Genomic DNA, 19,232 nt, shown 5'->3' with positions numbered 1-19,232 from the left:
ATCTGAGAGGAGGGAGCCACCGTAATGTTCTTGAGCAGTGACATCGGCGAGATGTTGGAGGAGAGAGAGAACGGCAAAAGAACCGCCGCCACCGCCATCAGTAAGATCGAAGATCGGCGAGATGGGAGAAAGGAGAGGACGTCGGAGGAGCTGCTGCTACTACCATTGGTGAGATCAGAGATCGGCGAGATGGGAGGAGGGAGAGGATAGCAGAGGAGCATCGCCACCGCCACCGCCGACGCTGTGAGGAGCACCTGTAGAGAGAGAGAGAGAGAGAGACGACACAACTGTGTTTGTGTGTGAGTGAGTGAGTGTTCAACTTCAGCCAAACCCTACAAATACGCATATATTATATATATAAATAAGGGCAAAATAGTAATTTCACCTGGAGAGGCAAGCGTGGCGGGGATCGGGGCCGAGGTCCGGCTGTGTCCGGGACTGAAACATGTATCCCTATCCTCGGCCCGAATATCATCGGGGATTCAATTTTTAATACCATCCCTGGCCCGTCGGGGGTATTTTTCGGGGAATAACCGCTCAATTTGGGGTCGGGAAATCGGGTCCCCATCGGGCCGGGTCCCGATTGCCATCTCTACCTAACAGTGATCAGTTTCCCCGACCCCGAAAAATCCCCATAAAACTCCCTCACCTCTCTCTCTCTCTCTCTCTCTCTGTGTTTAGCTTTCTCTCTCAATAATAAATCATCATCCACAACATCATCATCAACAACAACCTCATTTTCATCAATAACAATATCATCAACGGCAACATCATCAACAAAATAAGAAAAGAAATAGAGATAGATCTGGTGAAGGAGGAAGAAAATTGACAGTGGCGGTGACGGGATCTTCTCAGATCTGCCGTGGCAGAAGGAGAAAGAGGCGAGAGGCGACGGAGTATGAAGGTTTGGCGGTGGCCTGGTGAACAAGGAGCCGACAAAGAAGGAGGCCGCAAGAGGCGACGAAGGAGGAGGAGGCGGCGGTGGCCTGGAGGTGGAGGAGGCGACGAGAGGCGACGGATGAGGAGGAGCCAACTGCGGAGAGAAGAGAGAGAGTGAGAGAGAGACAGATTAGAGGGTATAAATATAGGGAGGTTATGTATATAAATAGATATAGGGGTATTATGGTAATTTTATTTCGGGGAGAGTCAGGGCCGGGGCCGGGGATGAGAACAAGGAAGGACCAGGTCCGGGGCTCTGAAAGTGATCCCCGTCCTTGGCCCGAAACTTATCAGGGATTCAAATTGCCATTCCTAATCCATAGCAACCGCTTTGGGCTCTCAAAATGGGACTCCAAAAATAATTTTGACTCTTATACTTGTCCTAAAATTGAAATATTTTTACTAGGCCAAGAGATGAAACTAAAGGAAAAATACCTAAATAAAATAAAATAAGTAAATGATATGGAAACAAAATTTTTGTATAAAATTTTCTAATAAAATGATGTGGCATCTTATGATATTTTCATTTCAAATCAAAATACCCAATATTTTGACTCCTAATTTCTAAAAAGCAACAACCAAATCATTATAAAAATCTTAATATAAGTAACCAAATTTTAGTCATTATATTCAAACAAACTTTGTAGGGATATAACAAATAAATAATAATAATTTGTGGATACTTAGGCCTGGTTTGGCATGTCTTAAAAAAGACAACAAAAATGTTTGAGGGCTCGAAAGCCGTTGGCTCGAATTGGCTCGAAACCCAAAAACGACGCCGTTTTTGGGATTCGGTTTTTATTTTATTATCTTTTTCTTCTTCTTCCTTTTCATGACCCACGCCTCATTCCTCTCGCCTCTATGAACTCATCCCTCTCATGTCGACTACACATCCTCTCTATCTCTTCAGTCTCGCCTCTTGCTATCTCTTCAGTCTCGCCTCTCTCACCTGTCTGTTGAAGCAGTACGAAGGACGACAGAGGTAAACCCCAAATCGAGCCATGTTAGGGTTTATGTTTGGCTTCTATTTTTTGTAGAAATTAGTCGATTGTGAGTGTTTGGGTTTTGAGTTTGCTTGAAATTTGTGTTAGGGTTTGGGATTTGGCTTTAATTTCTGATGTGTTAGGATTTGAGATTTGCATTTCAATTTGTTATTCTCTGTATACAGATTCAATTGAATCTGTTAGCATTACTTCAGAGAGGTATTATTCGTTCAGAAAGGTATTAGAATCTGTTACTCAATTGAATCTGTTACTCAATTGAATCTGTATATAGATTTGCAAACAGATTCTATTATACAGATTTTCATTTCAATCTGTATACCTATTATTCGTATCACACTCTATTATACAGATTCGTATCACACTCTATTAGAATCTATTATTCAATTGAAATTTGTGTTAGGGTTTGGGATTTGGCTTTATTGAATCTGTTAGCATTGCTTGAAATTAGCATTGAATCTATTAGCATTGCTTGAATCTGTTAGCAATGCTAAATTTGAGATTAGCATTGCTTGAAATACACATCATTCTAAGTAACAGATTCATGAGAATGGTTACAAAGGATATCATTCTAAGTATTTGATTGAATCTGTTAGCAATGCTAAATTTGAGATTAGCATTGCTTGAAATACACATCATTCTAAGTAATAGATTCATGAGAATGGTTACAGAGGATATCATTCTAAGTATCCATCTCTAAATATGTCTGGAGGACACCAAATGGTAGAGAAAAAAAAAAACAAACAAACAAACAACTGGATCACCAAGTTGAGCTGCAAGAACAAGCACTAGCCCCCACAATTGACCTTCTTGTGCACAGTGTAAAGCCTATCTTATTCTACCAGAAACCAGAAGCTTCTGGACCTCAAAGGCAGTAGTAGTAACCTAGGGAGCCAATAAATATTTATTAAAACGAAGAAATACTTGAACTCTGTGACAAATATTTGGAGAAGCCAAGCAGAAGCCAAACAGATTCATAAGTAACAGATTCAAAGAGACTTATCATCTGTTTTAGATGGATACCTTTGAAAGATCATTCTAAGTGTCAACATTGATTTTATGCATTCACTTTGTTATCAACATTGAATTTATGCATTCAACATTCATAAGCATTCAATATTCATAGGAATTTAAAATGGCTTTGTTATCAAGATTAAGGTAGTTGAATCTATTGGTATTTTTTATGCAGATAAAAAAATAGCTTCATCTTCTACTAATCATAGGAAAATAAGAGTAAAGCCAAGATTCTGTTATTGTGGAAGAACAGCTTCCATGCACATTGTACGAACCAATGAGAATGGAAATGAAGGACGTGTGTTTTTTGTTTGCCCAGACAAATATGTAAGTATCTGTTATATAAATTAATACTTCACTTTTTACAAATTTCATTTTCTGATTTGATTAACCGATTCTTGTGCATTGTAGAGTGTGAACGAACACTGCAATTACTTCAGCTTCGCAGATGATGATGACAACGATATTACCTCCACAGATATAAGAACTGAAGAAATTAATGAGCTAGGAGAAGGCTTGGTGAGCATGATAGAAGGCTCAAAAGGATGGAGAAGATTTTCAAGGCAATGACTTATGTCATTGTATTTTGTGTATTTTTTTACTTTATCATATAAATGAATGTAATGGACATATTGTGGGAAGTATTTTAATGGATGTAATGGACATATTTTGTGTATTCTATTATGTAATTTGAATGTAGTGTTAATTATGGATCTGTTTTATTATGGATTGAACAACCATAATAGATTGAATGGATGAATGTAGTGTTTAAACGACCATAACTTGGAGCATTTTATTAATAAATCTTTAACAGATTGAACAACCATAACCTGAAGCATTTTATTATGAATCTGTTTGAATGGATCTGGAGCATAACAGATTGAGCACAACAGATTGAGCATTCAGGCAGATGCACAGAATGGATCTGTTTGAATGGATCTGTTAAAAATCTGGAGCATAACAGATTGAGCATTGAGGCAGATTCACAGAATGGATCTATTTGAATGAATCTGTTCAAAATCTGGAGCATAACAGATTGAACATTCGGGCAGATTGACAGACATACAGATTCAGCAAAATCTGGCTCATTCAGTGACATTCATAGACATAATCTGAACCATAACCTGGAGCATTCAAGCAGATTCATAGACATACAAATTTAGCATTCAAAATATTGCCCATTCAACATCCATTTGCCATCATTGAACATAAAATATTACCATTAAAGTGAAAGGTTTAATCTCGAAATAGATGATTTACAACAGGATTTTTTTAGTTCTCATTGAGCATTTTTTTACAACAGGATTTTTGTAGTTCTCATTGAGCATTTACAATAGGTTTTAGCACCAGCAATCTGCATCTGCATCTGCATCTGCATCAGCAATCAGATTCAGCATCAGCACCAACAATCAGATTCACCCATCTTCAGGTAATGCACCAGCAATCAGATTCAGCATTCTGCATCTTCTTCATCACAGCAAAGACAGCAGCTTCTCTTCCTGAACAAAATGACATCTTTATTTAAATACTTTAACATCTCTATTAGATCCCAACCTTCACCAATCAAAACATCTCATAGAATTTGGCCAAGTCAATGCATATAGCTCCCAATTAAAAGCAGTGATAAAATATTAATGGGACATTTGCCATCATTCAACAGAAAATATTACCATTAAAGCGATTGTCAAACTTTGACTGCTGATGTTGTTCACCATCCTAATTGAGTAAGAGATGTGCCTCCAATATTGTCCACCGTTTGTATTTGAGTAAACTGTGCCTATTCAATAAAGAAGTACACTTTACAAATATAGTCCATTCAACATATATATCAATTAAAACAAGAACAAATATTTTAGTTTAAACATTGACCACATACCAGTACATACATACTCTGTTGTGTGTCATCCATGCAAGGAAAATAGTAAGGTGCAGTTTGTGTCGCCTTATGATCATAGTAACACAATTTCATTATACATAAAAGACATTAAAATAAAAAATAACCAACAACATAAAAATTCAAATACATACCAGGTCATGATAAGTATTGTATTGCATATCATCGGTACCAGGAAAATTTAACTTCCGAGGCTGACATTGACGAACCGTGTGTCCCTATAGCAAGACACAGACACATAGGTGAATAATTTATCTTAAATACATTCGACAATTTCCATGTCACACAAAAAAAAAAAAAAAAAACTTACCTGTGCTTGTGGAGGCTTTTTACTCTTTCCCTTCAACCGATTCACTATTGCATTCATTTTGCTAACCTTCCTTTTGGTACGTGGACGTCCTCTTCGGCGAGCAGCCATTGGACTAAGCATGTTGCGAGACATGCTTGCTTTTGTAGTACTACGACCAGACGGACTTCTCAACGAACTATGAGAAGGTGGTACATTACTAGTAGAAGGTGGTACTTCACTAGTAGAAGGTGGTGCATGACTCGCACTACCTGATTAATCTTTTCTCACTCTATCCTTGATTTCTATCAACCCAAGATCAAGCACTTCGTGTTTACCATCATCGTTGGCAGCAATTTCTATGATTTCGTCCAACATCTTGTGATAGATAAACTTAAACCTAAACATAAATTCAAGTAAAGATTCACTAATGGCACAATATTAAAATTGAGGGGCAAAACATAGCCTTGAAATTTAACTAGATATTTGAGTTCCCCTTTATTTGAGTAAAAATTTAAGTAGAACTTAATTTTGGTGTAAATTTGGGTCAATAAATGTATGGTTACTTTGAGTGATTTTTATTCAACTTTAAATTTAAGAAAGATGTGCAACAAGAACTGTAGATGTCTTAACAAGAACTGTATATATATATATATATGTATTTAAAAAAATATCATTTTGAGTCACAATCAAAATCACAGTTTAAAAAATCACGTTGATCGGATATCGATAAATATATGATCAAATCAGTTAAAATTTATAAAATGGATGGTGTTATAGTTAACAGTTAAAAAAATTAATTCGATCAGATAGCTATCGATATCCGATCAGCGTGATTTTTTATAAGCATATAGTACTCGACGATTTCTACACATTGAACGGTTTTGATTAGCAAAACGGGACCCATGGTGGGCCCTCACGAGCTGAACAACCCTCCAATTCAATGTCCGAAAAGTAGGGAATCATATCCCAGGCTACACTCTGCCCACATTGTCTTGAATTATCCCACCGTACTGCCTCTTCCATCTTAATCTTTTCTTATATAATAATTTATATAATTTTTTAATACACATTTTTTCATAAAAGTCAAAAAGTTATCACAAACAATCATATTTTTTTCCTCAACTTTTTAGTCTAAAAAATCAAAAAATGTACTTATTTAGGACACTCCAAATAACCCCTTACTATTTCTTCCACGTTAGTGGGTGAATAAAAGGCTCCAATTTCGAAGTTTGCTTTAGTCTTCGTTTAGGATGTGGGTTAACCTTTTGACTTTTTAATTTTTTGATTATTTTAGTCTGAGGTTAAAAAGCCTCATTTAAGATGAATTTTTTAATTTTTTTGACTTTTGTGAGAGAAAATATAAAATAATTATGATTTAGATGTGACATTTTATTTTATTGACTTTTTAACCTATTTTATCTTTTTGTAACTATTTTAATCCCAACTTTTTATGCCAAACATAGCCTCAAAACTCCAAAAAATTCAGGAATTGCCCCGTTCTTGTGGATCTTGGAGGAGCGATCAACAATACTTTTGATATAATTATATTAATTAGTCATTTTATTGGGAGGTGTATTGCTTAGCCATTAAGCTGAAAGTGCCACGATAAAAATGTATAGGCTAAACGCCAAGATGATTTTTAGCAAAGGCACATAATGGAGGACCATGTTTAACATGTGGATGAGTACATTTCATGACATTGATTGCCTTAATTATGAAGGACGACGACGATGTTGTCCTTATGGATGAGTACATTTCATACTTAATTATATCAATAGATTTTTATTCAACATATTTGGTTTGAGTTTTTTTAATTAAGTTTTTTTTAATTTAAATTTTTTTGATTTTCATATTTTCTTTTTAGTGAATATTTTTAAATTTGTAAATATTTTTTTTTATTTTTTTAAATGCACCTCACTTAGATATATCTAAAAAATAAAAAAATTATGAAAAAATATTTTAAATAATTAATAAATACATAAAAATACAAAAAAATGTATTGAATTCTTGAATTTTTTTTTTATATTTTTGGTATTTAGTGAATTTTTAAAAAGTTTTTTTCACAAATTTTTTACTTTTTAGATATATTTATGTTAGGTATACCTAAAAAGTAAAAAAAAAAAAAAAAATTGCTTAAAATATTAAAAAAATTTAGTAAAAACAAAAAAAAAAAAACACGAAAGACAATAAAATAACATTTTCTGAAAAGTGTTTTTGAAAAAATGGAACCAAGCAAAGTGATATATAGATTTTTTTTAACCCCGTTTGGTTTTCTGAAAGTTGAAAATCAAAAATGAGAATTTCACTTATGAAACTGTTTTTCTCTTATAAATTAGAATAAATTACAAATATACCCCTTAAATTTTGTTTAAAACATGAATTGTCACCTGTAATTTTAAAAATCACAAATACTCTATTAGAATTTTTTTATTTAATAGAATTAATAAAAAAAAAGTAAAATTTTATATAACTAAAAACTTGAAGGGGGCGAGATATAATTTACAGAGCCACATGAGGCAATCTGTATTTTAAACAAATTTTAGAAAGTGTATTGATAATTTATTCAATAAATTATAAGCAAAATACTATTGTACCAAATACCTAAATTTTCTTATTTGCTGTTGGCTAAAAAAATGGAAAATTTTATTCACTGACGAGATAAGGTCCTCCACCTCCTCAAGCATTCAACTAATAAGAAAAAAGTCAAAAAAGAAAAGAAATGGCTAATCTTTTTGAGTGTGTATAGTGAGTTGATAAAAATGAATTCTTTGTCCAGTAATCTTATATTGTGTTTGGATAAAGAATTTAAAAATAAAATGAAAAACGATGAGAATATTGTATGAAATAGAAATAAATTTTTTATTTTTTATTTTTTCACTATTTCCTTCCTTGTTTCTTTTTCTTCTACGAATTCTTATTTAAATGGGTTATTCAAATATAACCTTAATGCATGAGTGAATGCACTCACACTAGTGGTCACATGTTTTTTCGAATATTTTTTAGTCATACATAGGGAGGCACACGACTTCAGTGCACTTGAGTAACAGAAGAACAATTATGAAAATAAAAAAAAGGAGGACAAATACTAGTAGAAAATAACCACACACAAAAAATCATGAAATGGAGCCTCCATAATATATCAATATAAATTAATGAGATGGGGACATTTGTAATATACACTAAACGAGTCGTTTTCCCAGAATTCACTATACATTACCGACGAATGTATACTAGATTCCAATAATTAAATTGCCAAGTTGTCATAACGGCAAAGGAAGGTGTGGAGACAAAAACTCGTGACTAGAGTCACAGAGTGAAACACGTCGGCCAAGAAGATAACGCACCAAAGACAATAGATCGAAGCGGATACTACAACGAAGATGACCTCCAGGTATGGAAGGATAGATACATGCGAAGGAACGAAGACCCTTCCAGAAGGGATGCGAAGACAGGGGGGCATGAGCGCTCCCAAGGAGATTACATTCAAGTATAGAAGAGCTCAACCTGAGTGAGCAAATCCCGGATCCCAGATCCTAGAAGACATGATCTCGACCTAGATGAGTAGGTCCGAGAAAAGAAGAGCTCAACCTGAGTGAGCAGATCCAAGATTCCAGAAGATAAGATCTCGGGACCTGAGTCCGAAAATAGAAGAGCACAATGAGCAGATCTCAGATCTCGGAAGATAAAAAGGAAACACACAAGATCAGACTAAAGTTTACCAAAATTGAGAAGTATACTAGGGCCGAGGAGGACATGCCGGGAACAAAGGCGTCGGAACAAGAAAAGAGAAACGGCTCGCCGATGCGAGGCCGAAAAATCAAACTCAGGTTAGAGCCAAGTAAGATCAATAGAGAAACCAAGGCCAACAACCTCGGCTTGAATTAAACCTCGGCGACAAGGTCGAAGCTACATGTATGATGAGAACCCAAATGGATTTTAAGTTCACACTGGATGGGCAGAGAGAAGAAGAATGCGTTTAACGCTTGTTGAAATTTGTAACAATTTACAAGTTGAAGTTAAACCGAAGTAATGCTTAACGCTTGTTGAAATTTGTCGCAATTTACAAGTTGAAGTTAAGCCGAGATAATTGTTTATCTTCACTTGTTGAAATTTGTAGCAATTTACAAGTTGAAATTAAACCGAAGTAATGCTTAACGCTTGTTGAAATTTGTAGCAATCTACAAGTTGAAGTTAAGCCGAGATAATTGTTTATCTTCACTTGTTGAAATTTGTAGCAATTTACAAGCTGAAGTTAAGCCGAGATAATTGTTTATCTTCACTTGTTGAAATTTGTAACAATTTACAAGTTGAAGTTAAACTGAAGTAATGCTTAACACTTGTTGAAATTTGTAGCAATTTACAAGTTGAAGTTAAGCCGAGATAATTGTTTATCTTCACTTGTTGAAATTTGTAGCAATTTACAATTTGGCGCCGTCTGTGGGAAAGAAAGAAGAATAGATGGCCAATGACGGATAGAAGGATCAGACTGGAGACAACACTCCTGCTGGGAATGGGAGATCTATCAACCTCGACGTTGAAAGGGACAATTGCAACACAGAAACTCGTGACCAGAGTCACGGAGTGAAAGACGCCGGCCATGAAGGTAACGCACCAAAGACAATAGATCGAAGCGGATACTACAACGAAGATGACCTCCAGGTATGGAAGGATAGATACCTGCAAAGGAACGATGACCCTTCCAGAAGGGATGCAAAGACAGGGGGGCATGAGCACTCCCAATGAGATAACATTCAAGTATAGAAGAGCTTAACCTGAGTGAGCAAATCCCGGATCCCAGATCCTAGAAGACATGATCTCGGCCTAGATGAGTAGGTCCGAGAAAAGAAGAGCTCAACATGAGTGAGCAGATCCAAGATTCTAGAAGATAAGATCTCGGGACCTTAGTCCGAGAATAGAAGAGCACAATGAGCAGATCTCAGATCCCGGAAGATAAAAAGGAAACACACAAGATCAGACTAAAGTTTGCCAGAATTGAGAAGTATACTAGGGCCGAGGAGAACATGCCGGGAACAAAGGCGTCGGAACAAGAAAAGAGAAACGGTTCGCCGATGCGAGGCCAAAAAATCAAACTTAGGTTAGAGCCAAGTAAGATCAATAAAGAAACCAAGGCCGACAACCTCGGCTTGAATTAAACCTCGGCGACAAGATCGAAGCTACATGTATGATGAGAACCCAAGTGGATTTTAAGTTCACACTGGGGGGGCAGAGAGAAGAAGAATGCGTTTAACGCTTGTTGAAATTTGTAGCAATTTACAAGTTGAAATTAAACCGAAGTAATGCTTAACGCTTGTTGAAATTTGTCGCAATTTACAAATTGAAGTTAAGCCAAGATAATTGTTTATCTTCACTTGTTGAAATTTGTAACAATTTACAAGTTGAAGTTAAACCAAAGTAATGCTTAACGCTTGTTGAAATTTGTAGCAATGTACAAGTTGAAGTTAAGCCGAGATAATTGTTTATCTTCACTTGTTGAAATTTGTAGCAATTTACAAGCTGAAGTTAAGCCGAGATAATTGTTTATCTTCACTTGTTGAAATTTGTAACAATTTACAAGTTGAAGTTAAGCCGAGATAATTGTTTATCTTCACTTGTTGAAATTTGTAGCAATTTACAAGTTGAAGTTAAACTGAAGTAATGCTTAACGCTTGTTGAAATTTGTAGCAATTTACAAGTTGAAGTTAAGCCGAGATAATTGTTTATCTTCACTTGTTGAAATTTGTAGCAACTTACAAGTTGAAGTTAAACTGAAGTAATGCTTAATGCTTGTTGAAATTTGTAGCAATTTACAAGTTGAAGTTAAGCCGAGATAATTGTTTATCTTCACTTGTTGAAATTTGTATCAATTTACAAGTTGAAATTAAACCGAAGTAATGCTTAACGCTTGTTGAAATTTGTAGCAATTTACAAGTTGAAGTTAAGCCGAGATAATTGTTTATCTTCATTTGTTGAAATTTGTAGCAATTTACAAGCTGAAGTTAAGCCGAGATAATTGTTTATCTTCACTTGTTGAAATTTGTAGCAATTTACAAGTTGAAGTTAAGCCGAGATAATTGTTTATCTTCACTTGTTGAAATTTGTAGTAATGTACAAGCTGAAGTTAAGCCCAGATAATTGTTTATCTTCACTTGTTGAAATTTGTAGCAATTTACAAGTTAAAGTTAAGCCGAGATCATTATTTACCTTCACTTGTTGAAATTTGTAGCAATTTACAAGTTGAAGTTAAGCCGATATATATTGTTTAACACTTGTGAAAAATTGTAGCAATTTACAAGTAGATCATTGTTTAGCACTTGTTATAACTTAAAAAAAGTTTACGAAGTTGAGATCAAACTAGTATATGTTTATCCTTGTTGAAATTTGTAAGCAATTTACAGGACAAGTACTTGCCGAAGAAAAACATCAGGTGGCATAACCGAGGTGTGTCACCCCGAGAAGATTGCACAAAGAAGAAAAAGTACATAAGACATGCAAAATATTCAAAGTATAGAATCATGCAAGAGCAGTTAGAAGAAGATCAAGACAGAATTCATGGTGATTGACACGCCCTCGCCATACAATATCATCTTGAGAAGGCCATGGTTGCATGCAATGGAGGCAGTTCCCTCAACGTTGCATCAACTACTGCGGTTCCCAACAGAACATGGGATTAAAGAAGTCAGAGGGGATCAACTGCAGGTGGAGAATTGCTCCATGGCAGCAATGAAATCCACCTGCAGCATTCGAGAACCAGAGAAGGCAGAGATTGAAAACGAGGACATAGAGGTCCTAGATGATGTCGGCAAGGAGCCAGCCGAGAGGAGCGAAGAGGCACTGAAAATCCTCGTCCAGGAGGGGATGAAGAACGCTTCTTTCTTCTCGGCTCAAGCTTAGCCGAAGAAGAAGAAAGAGAATTTGAAGCTTTTTTTTAGAGCAAACATTGAGGTATTTGCTTGGACACCTTACGAAAAGCCTGGCATTGACCCCAAGGTCACTTGCCACCAACTGAACGTCGACAGGTCAGCCAAACCTGTAATCCAATGAGCAAGAAGACCGATGTTGATGCACATCGAAGCAGTAGAGGAAGAAGTAGACAGACTTCTGGAGCCCAGGGCCATCCGAGAAGTCAATTACCCGACATGGCTACCAAATACAATGAAAGAAGGAATGATAATCAAGGAGCAAGGAATGTTAACATCGGCCAACAAACAGACATTTTTCAAAAGCAAAAAAGGTTGCATATGCAAAGAAAACAAAAGTACAAAGATGAAGACCCTAAGAACTAGGGACTAGGGTAAGAACGTCGGACTAATCTACTACAACAGTTGACGGTGGTTCAGCATTGGCAGTCAGCTGGGAGAGCTTCTCTACCATTATCTCGGCAACAATTTCAAGAAGGGACGTGGTTCTAAGACTATGCAGAAAATAGAAACGAAGGCAAGAATCTGGAAATACAATAAGAAAAATAAGAAGAGAAAAATCAAAGTCAAGAAGATGACAAAGTTCAAAGAATAAAGCCAAGTACACAGGCACTAAGTAAATATGTGAAGAACAAGAAAGTAATGACCCAGACACGATGCTAGCAACAGAAAGCGGATATGGCAAGAACAGTGTCAGGCGTTCAAGCAATTCAAAACTTGAAAACAGACGAAAATAGAAGACAACAGAGAGCAAGTAAACGGATTCAGAAGAGTTATGAAAGATTGAGCTTAACAAAAGAATTTATGAACCTACCAAATGAATGCCGATATAAAGATCGCCAGAGTCAAATAGGTGACTGGAAATCAGGAAACCCACCGGAGAGTGTGAACGGAGCAGTTGCAGAAAGCTTGAAAAGAGATCGATGAAGGATTGGGGATATTTTTTGAAAAGAGAAAAGTTTCAGCACAGAAAGCACATGAAAGAATGCAAAATGAGAAGACAAAGGGAAAGAGATGAAGCTTTGTTGAAAACTCAAAAAAAAAAAACTCAAAAAAAAAAAAAAGGCGACAAAGGAATTGTACCTTGGGTGACGTACCTGTCAGGCAGCGTACGCAGAAACGACGCAAACCTGATAAACGCGTACAAGCCAGTAAGGGATGAACGCATGAACAAAACAGTTGAGGAGCGTATGCATGGTAGCTCATATGTAGTTGCAAAGCTTCTGGAGTTTACGAATTGATGGAACCATAAACCTCGGCTAGGAGGTGCGATCTCAAGTAGCTTGGAAGGCATGAATCTTGATACTTGACACAAGTGGACAGTAAGGTCCAGGGAACTTTGAGGTCGGCGAGTTTGATCTCGAACAGAGGGGCACAGATGAACGAACAGTGTAGGTTCCATCACCTCAGAATGCCGAGGTAATAGAACCTAGGGGCAGTTGTGGGGATATATTTTCTGAGTACCAACACATGGCAAGGTGACGCCGACGTGTCAGCCGAAGTGCCACGTGTCCTGGTCGTGACGCCGAGGTGATCTCAGCAAGGCCGAGGTTATCTCCGAAGATATCGGAATCCGAGATAAGTGGATAAGGGACAAGAGTCCTAAAATAAAGAAGGAACTCAACCTAAATATGAACAAGAGTCTTAAATTGGGAGAAGACTTCAGTTTGGGTAAAGATAAGACTCTTAGAGAGTTTTATCCTAATTTTACTAGGAGTCCAAGATTAGCAGTAATCCTGAATCCATAGAAGTTAGGCTTCTATTGGGACTAGGTTTATGTTGGCTATAAAAGAGAGGCACCCCCATGGGTCTAAGGTATGCTTTTGATACTCAAGCTTGTGAGTTTAGTACTTGATTTATCTTTGAGAGATATACTGACTTGATCATCGGAGTGCCCCCGGGTGGACGAACCACCGCCGGAATCTTCTCTTTCTGTTGCAGGTCAGCCAGGTGCCATCTATTCTGCCAGTGCTCTCCAACTGGTTACTGTAGACACCCCATTTTTGACCGTCCTCAAGACTTGGACGTCACCGTTTGAACACTCGGTGATATCCATGTTTGTGTTCGTTCGGAGTTCTCGGAGGTCTCGGCTCGCGCACCTTGCCTCAGGATCTCCGAACTCGACTGTTTAGTGTCTGGTTTTGCACCAAACACTTGTGTTTTGCCTTGGAGGGGCAGGGAATGCCTTGTGAGGCATCCCCACTCACCACCGGCAGTGGCTAGAGGCCACCGGCTGGTTTTTGCTGCCATCGGCACTATTTGTTGCCGGTCGGCACATTTTGTTGCAGGTCGGCACTATTTTCTGCCGGTCGACACTCTTTTTTGCCAAAATGGCATTTTTGGCCAGCCGACTACTGTGCATCTGCTTTTGCAGATATTTTAAGACAGCTGTCTTGCTTTTGGCTCCCCTCCATACACATGTATGGAGAGATTTCTCTCTTGGAAGCTTGTCTTGTAAGCTTTACAAGACAATAAGCTTCTATAAAGAGAAGCCTTGTCTCTTGGCCTTAAGGTTAGAGACTTTAGACATTTTAGAGACAAAAAACACAGAGAGAAGCTCTGGTTTTTAGGGTTAGGATCCATACATATCCTATCTCTCTTTTTCTCTCTTTGTGCTCTAGGTGTTTTGTGTCTTAGCACACAAACACCTAGTGTTTCACCTTCCTCTAGCTACTGAGGTTCTAAGGGACTGATTTTAGTGTTTTGGTGTTGGATTCAAGCCAAGGAAGGCCATTGGAGCATCATTGTTGAAGAGGTCTTCAAGGGTAAGAATCTCACCCCTTTATTCCCCATTTTTGCACCTTATTTCTACCTATCTTAGAACTGTTTTTGTGCTTAGTGTATAATACAAAAAAAGTTCTGTTTTTTAGCCCTCTTGATTGTTTATTAAGAGTGTTTTGTGGTTTGAGGGTGTTTGACCCCTCTTAGGCCTTGAAAAGCCTCATTTTGTGCTATTTTGTGCTAGTTTCGGGACTTTGGTGTTTGGGCCTCTTCACCACTGAAATCTTGAGGGATTTCAGTGGTGGAGATGGTGCCTTGAAGTCTCCAAAAGGAGAGGGCCATCCCCTCCCCTTGTTGTCCTTGAAAAGGACCATTTTTGGCCTCTTGAGAGAGCATCATGTTAAAGTGTGTATTGACCATGTCGTGGCTGCTTTCCATGCTTAATATGTTGTATTATACCTCTGTTTTTTGTTGGTTTTGGTACATCATGCATGCTTAGCATACCTACCATGTAATGCCATGTTATTGCCTCAATGTGCCTTAGGTTGTTAGCCCTTGTTAGAGCATGTTTTAGGCTTAGTCTTGTGAAGCTTTTGTGCATATTTTGCCATGTTTTAGGTCTGTCCATGGTTGTTTGGGTCGGATTTGGCATGCATCATATAGCCCCTTTGCATTTTGGCTTGTTGGCCTTAAGTGTGCGCATGTATAGCATGACATTTTTGCATTGATTTGGTGATTTGGGACGATCCACCATGTCATTTCAGACCTTATAGTATGCTTGTAAGCTTGCATTTGATGTCCCTTTAATGCCTTGTAAGGTTGTCATCTCATGCTCCATGTTCGTGCCTTCATGCATGCCATCATGTTTAGGCCCCTAGGATGTCATGTCATTGTGTTCTTAGCTTTGTTTTAACATGTTAAACCTCTGATTTTGGTCCTTCCTTTCATGCCATGTTTGGTCTTGCTAAGGGCAGTTCAATACTCCATTAGTTTGCTTTGAGCACTTGGGCTATTTTGTTGCATGTTTGGCTTGATTTATTGCTTGGTTTGGCACCATCCTAACATGACTTTCAATGCTTATGTTGCATGCTATATGTCCATGATTACCTTCTTTCAAATGTGTTTGAGAGTTGCCTTTTTATACTTAAGTGTCGGTCCTTGTGTGCATGCATTCGCATGCCATTTAGCCCTCATTTTATAGCACTTTGGCCACTGTTTTGGGCCTATTTAGAGCTGCCCAAATCATGTTTAAGTCCATCTTTTCATCCATTTGCATTGCCTCATGTTTGCTTGTATGCTTGCATAAGTGCCTTGCCATGCCATGTTGCATCCTTAGCTTGCATGCCTAGGTTGCATTGCATTTTGCATGCATGCCTTGTTCCTTGACTTGATGATAGGAATTGGGCCTTGATTTGTGTGTTTGGTTTGCATTTCATTTGACATGAAAGTTGCATACTTGACTCTTTGGGCCATCATGCATGGAAATGCGTGATTGGTTGTCCGAGAATCGAGACACATGCCCCTTTGAGTCACAAACATGATAAGGGACATGAATGGTGCATATATGCCTTGAATTGTGCTATCATGCTTTGCCTTGCCCTCTGTTGCTGTCAATTGCAGATTCTGCAGGAACACTTTGCCGACCGGCAGTGTTAAGTGCCGACCGGCAATCCCTTCTCTGCCGACAGCTTCATTTTGTGCCGATGGACATAACACACTGCCGGTGACAGTTCCATTCAGCCGGTGGCACTCCTCAGTGTCCAAGGAAGCAGTCCAAGGCGAGAGGGGGTGCTTATAGCTGACCTTCCACAATCGTACCCTAGCTCCCGAGCCGAGACAACTCCGGTGATGACGGACATGTGGCCTTCGGCACCGAGTCAGGGTTTCCTAAATTTCCCCAATAAAAAAAATATTTAGGTGGCGACTCTGTATCTGGCAAAGCAGTCCATGTTTGGCACTTCTTTTCAAAAAAAATCTGTTTCTCAAAACGATTTGCCGGATTTGGACTCTTTGGTTCAAGATTAAGAACCGTAACAACAATCGAGTCCGAACAGTAGCGAAGGCCCCCACGCGGGCGCGTCTACAGTTACTAAGCGGGCAGTGTGGTCAGAAAATCACCCACACAGAAAGGAACTTACACTATTAAAGGAAGACTTGTTTGTTTGTATTTAAAAGCCAAAAAATTTAATAAGAAACAAGAAAATATAAAGAGATATAAAATTATACGTAACATTTTTCTAAATTAAGTTATTTTTTCGATTCTTTTAAAGAGCACAGCGATTTGATGTATCTCACTAAATATATCGTGCACAATTAATACATTTGTTATCATGTATTAATTATATCATTTTTATGAGATTTTTTTGATGCAAAAAATGCTACATGTGTACTCTTATATCAAAATACGTCAATTTATTGTACGTACTCTTTAAAAAGTGTGTGCTACTTGACGTAATAGTAATTTTTTTTTGGAAAATAAGTGAGAGCATTAATTAGTGCTATCACTAATGATGTGGTAGTGGGGGCCATCATGAATGATTTGATATTTTGGTCTTGGTGTTGTATTTTTTTTTTTTTTTATTGAGTGCCATATCATTAGTGGTCTTTTTAGAGCTCCAAAATTAATGGTCTCTGTCATTGTTGTTTTTTTTTTTTTTGGTCACATTGATAAGACGTTAATCAATCAACAGGGTTAGATTAGCATAGCAGACGTATAACACTGTTTCATACCCATAACACTGTTTCATTAACTCAAACATAAAATCCCACCTCATTGACACCTGTCTCGATGTAGTCACTTGAGCTAGAGCGCCGTCTTAATTATTATAAGAAAAAATTGTGATTGTAACCGAATTGAAGTGGTACTAACTTAGCGGATTAACGTTGGTTAAATGACAATCATTGGCTCCTCATTCATGGCTCAAAATTCATTTATTTATTTAAATACAACTTTTTCTTTTTGTTTTAGATATTATAATAAAACTCATTGAATTACAATCATAGTAATAAAATTCAAATATAAACCTTACAAAGAAATTTCAAAAATAAGAGAGAATGTCTCAATTAATACACAAGAAATAAGACTCACACACAAATAAAAATATTCGAACTACTGACCTCCTAATGAAGTGCAGGAGTTTTGACTAATCAAATTAACCAGTTAATTATTTAAACTCACCTGTTGAAACTTCATATGTACCTTTTGAGGGTTTATATTAAGTTTTACCCAAAAGAGAAATCTAGAATTTCTATATCTTTGATAAGCCTGATAAGCATACTTCTACACCGCATCTAGTTCCAATAACCACACTTAGTTCTAGTAACTCAAGTTAGATTCAATCAGTTACATAGTTAGTTAGTTAGTTTGTTAGATTTGTTGCAACTAATTCGTGTATACTGTAATAGTTGTATCAATAAAAAATAAATAAATAAATAAATAAAAAGATGATTTCTTATTCTTGTTATGGTATTATCACGACCCAAACCCACCCCTATGGGTTTAGCATCGCAACCGGTCAGTAATCCGTGATTACCGAAGGTCTGCTTAACAGTAATGACAGTAATACAGAGTAAGGGGCTGGCGGAAGCCAAAACAGTAAATAAAAGATGTCCAACAAATTGTGACAGTCTGTATGCAAAAAAGAGTTTCCTGTAACATAATCGCATTTAAATCCAAAACAGTATATACATAACAGGTGCTCATAACATTCAGGTTAGGGACCAAGTCCCTTATTCAAACTGTACAGTACAAGTCTAAATCAGTATTACAGAACAGAAGCAAAAGGGTGAACTGAGACACCCCAAAAAGCCCTGGCTTGGACTGACATGGAACCTCGAAGTGAGGAACGATGGTTGGCTTGACAAAAAGAGAGCTAACCCGACGCTCCTAGCATCGATCCGGTGCCTGAACACCTACATATAAATATAAACAGTAAGCTAAAACCCAGTGAATAACAAATGCGTAAAGATGTTAAGAATGAATGACCTTTCAGTCATTAAACAGTCATATCAGTCATTTAGAAACGATAGCAGTTATATGTGGTACATCCAATAGCAACAGTACAGTAGGTCTTAACAGACCGAACAGTCAGTTGATGGCCATCATAACAGTATACAGTATTGGTTCCAAGTATTGGAACCGACAGAGATCTCTGTGACAGTAGCAGTACAGTAACAGTGCAATAAATTGCTATGGATGCCACGAATACAGTTCATAAGTAGGACATCATTCATTCAGTAAACAAGTATCACTTCAGAAAATAGTGCAGTTAATTGTTCAGGAAATAATCATCATTGAACATATCTTTACAACATTGTTACTCACAGAGCACTAGGCTATAAGCAGCTAATGAGCGTCCTCGGATGCCAACCCTACACAGTTACAGAACGAACACACACTAAGTTACACACTCGGGAATCAACAACTTAGTCCCTATCTTGACTCGGTGTGGTTCTAC

At 37.4% G+C, this 19,232-nt stretch overlaps 2 long non-coding RNA genes across 2 annotated transcripts; one reads left to right on the top strand and one right to left on the bottom strand.

Moving 5' to 3' along the window:
* The first annotated feature begins 1,787 nt into the window (after positions 1–1,787).
* Positions 1,788–3,837, top strand: LOC145805833 (uncharacterized). The gene is made up of 3 exons (XR_014347982.1): positions 1,788–1,921; positions 3,130–3,281; positions 3,366–3,837. It is a non-coding gene; the product is annotated as an uncharacterized LOC145805833 (long non-coding RNA).
* A 126-nt stretch (positions 3,838–3,963) lies between these two features.
* LOC114266878 (uncharacterized) lies at positions 3,964–5,716 on the bottom strand. Its single transcript, XR_003630796.2, has 4 exons — positions 5,159–5,716; positions 4,831–5,066; positions 4,625–4,731; positions 3,964–4,453 (listed from the first exon to the last, which is right to left on the bottom strand). It is a non-coding gene; the product is annotated as an uncharacterized LOC114266878 (long non-coding RNA).
* Between the last annotated feature and the right edge of the window lie 13,516 nt (positions 5,717–19,232).

This window comes from Camellia sinensis, chromosome 13 (genome assembly GCF_055761805.1).
Source record: "Camellia sinensis isolate YWXY chromosome 13, ASM5576180v1, whole genome shotgun sequence".
In the NCBI taxonomy this organism is placed as follows: domain Eukaryota; kingdom Viridiplantae; phylum Streptophyta; class Magnoliopsida; order Ericales; family Theaceae; genus Camellia; species Camellia sinensis.
The sequence above is the reverse complement of the archived record's forward strand: the minus strand, read 5'-3'. Positions and strand labels throughout refer to the sequence as shown.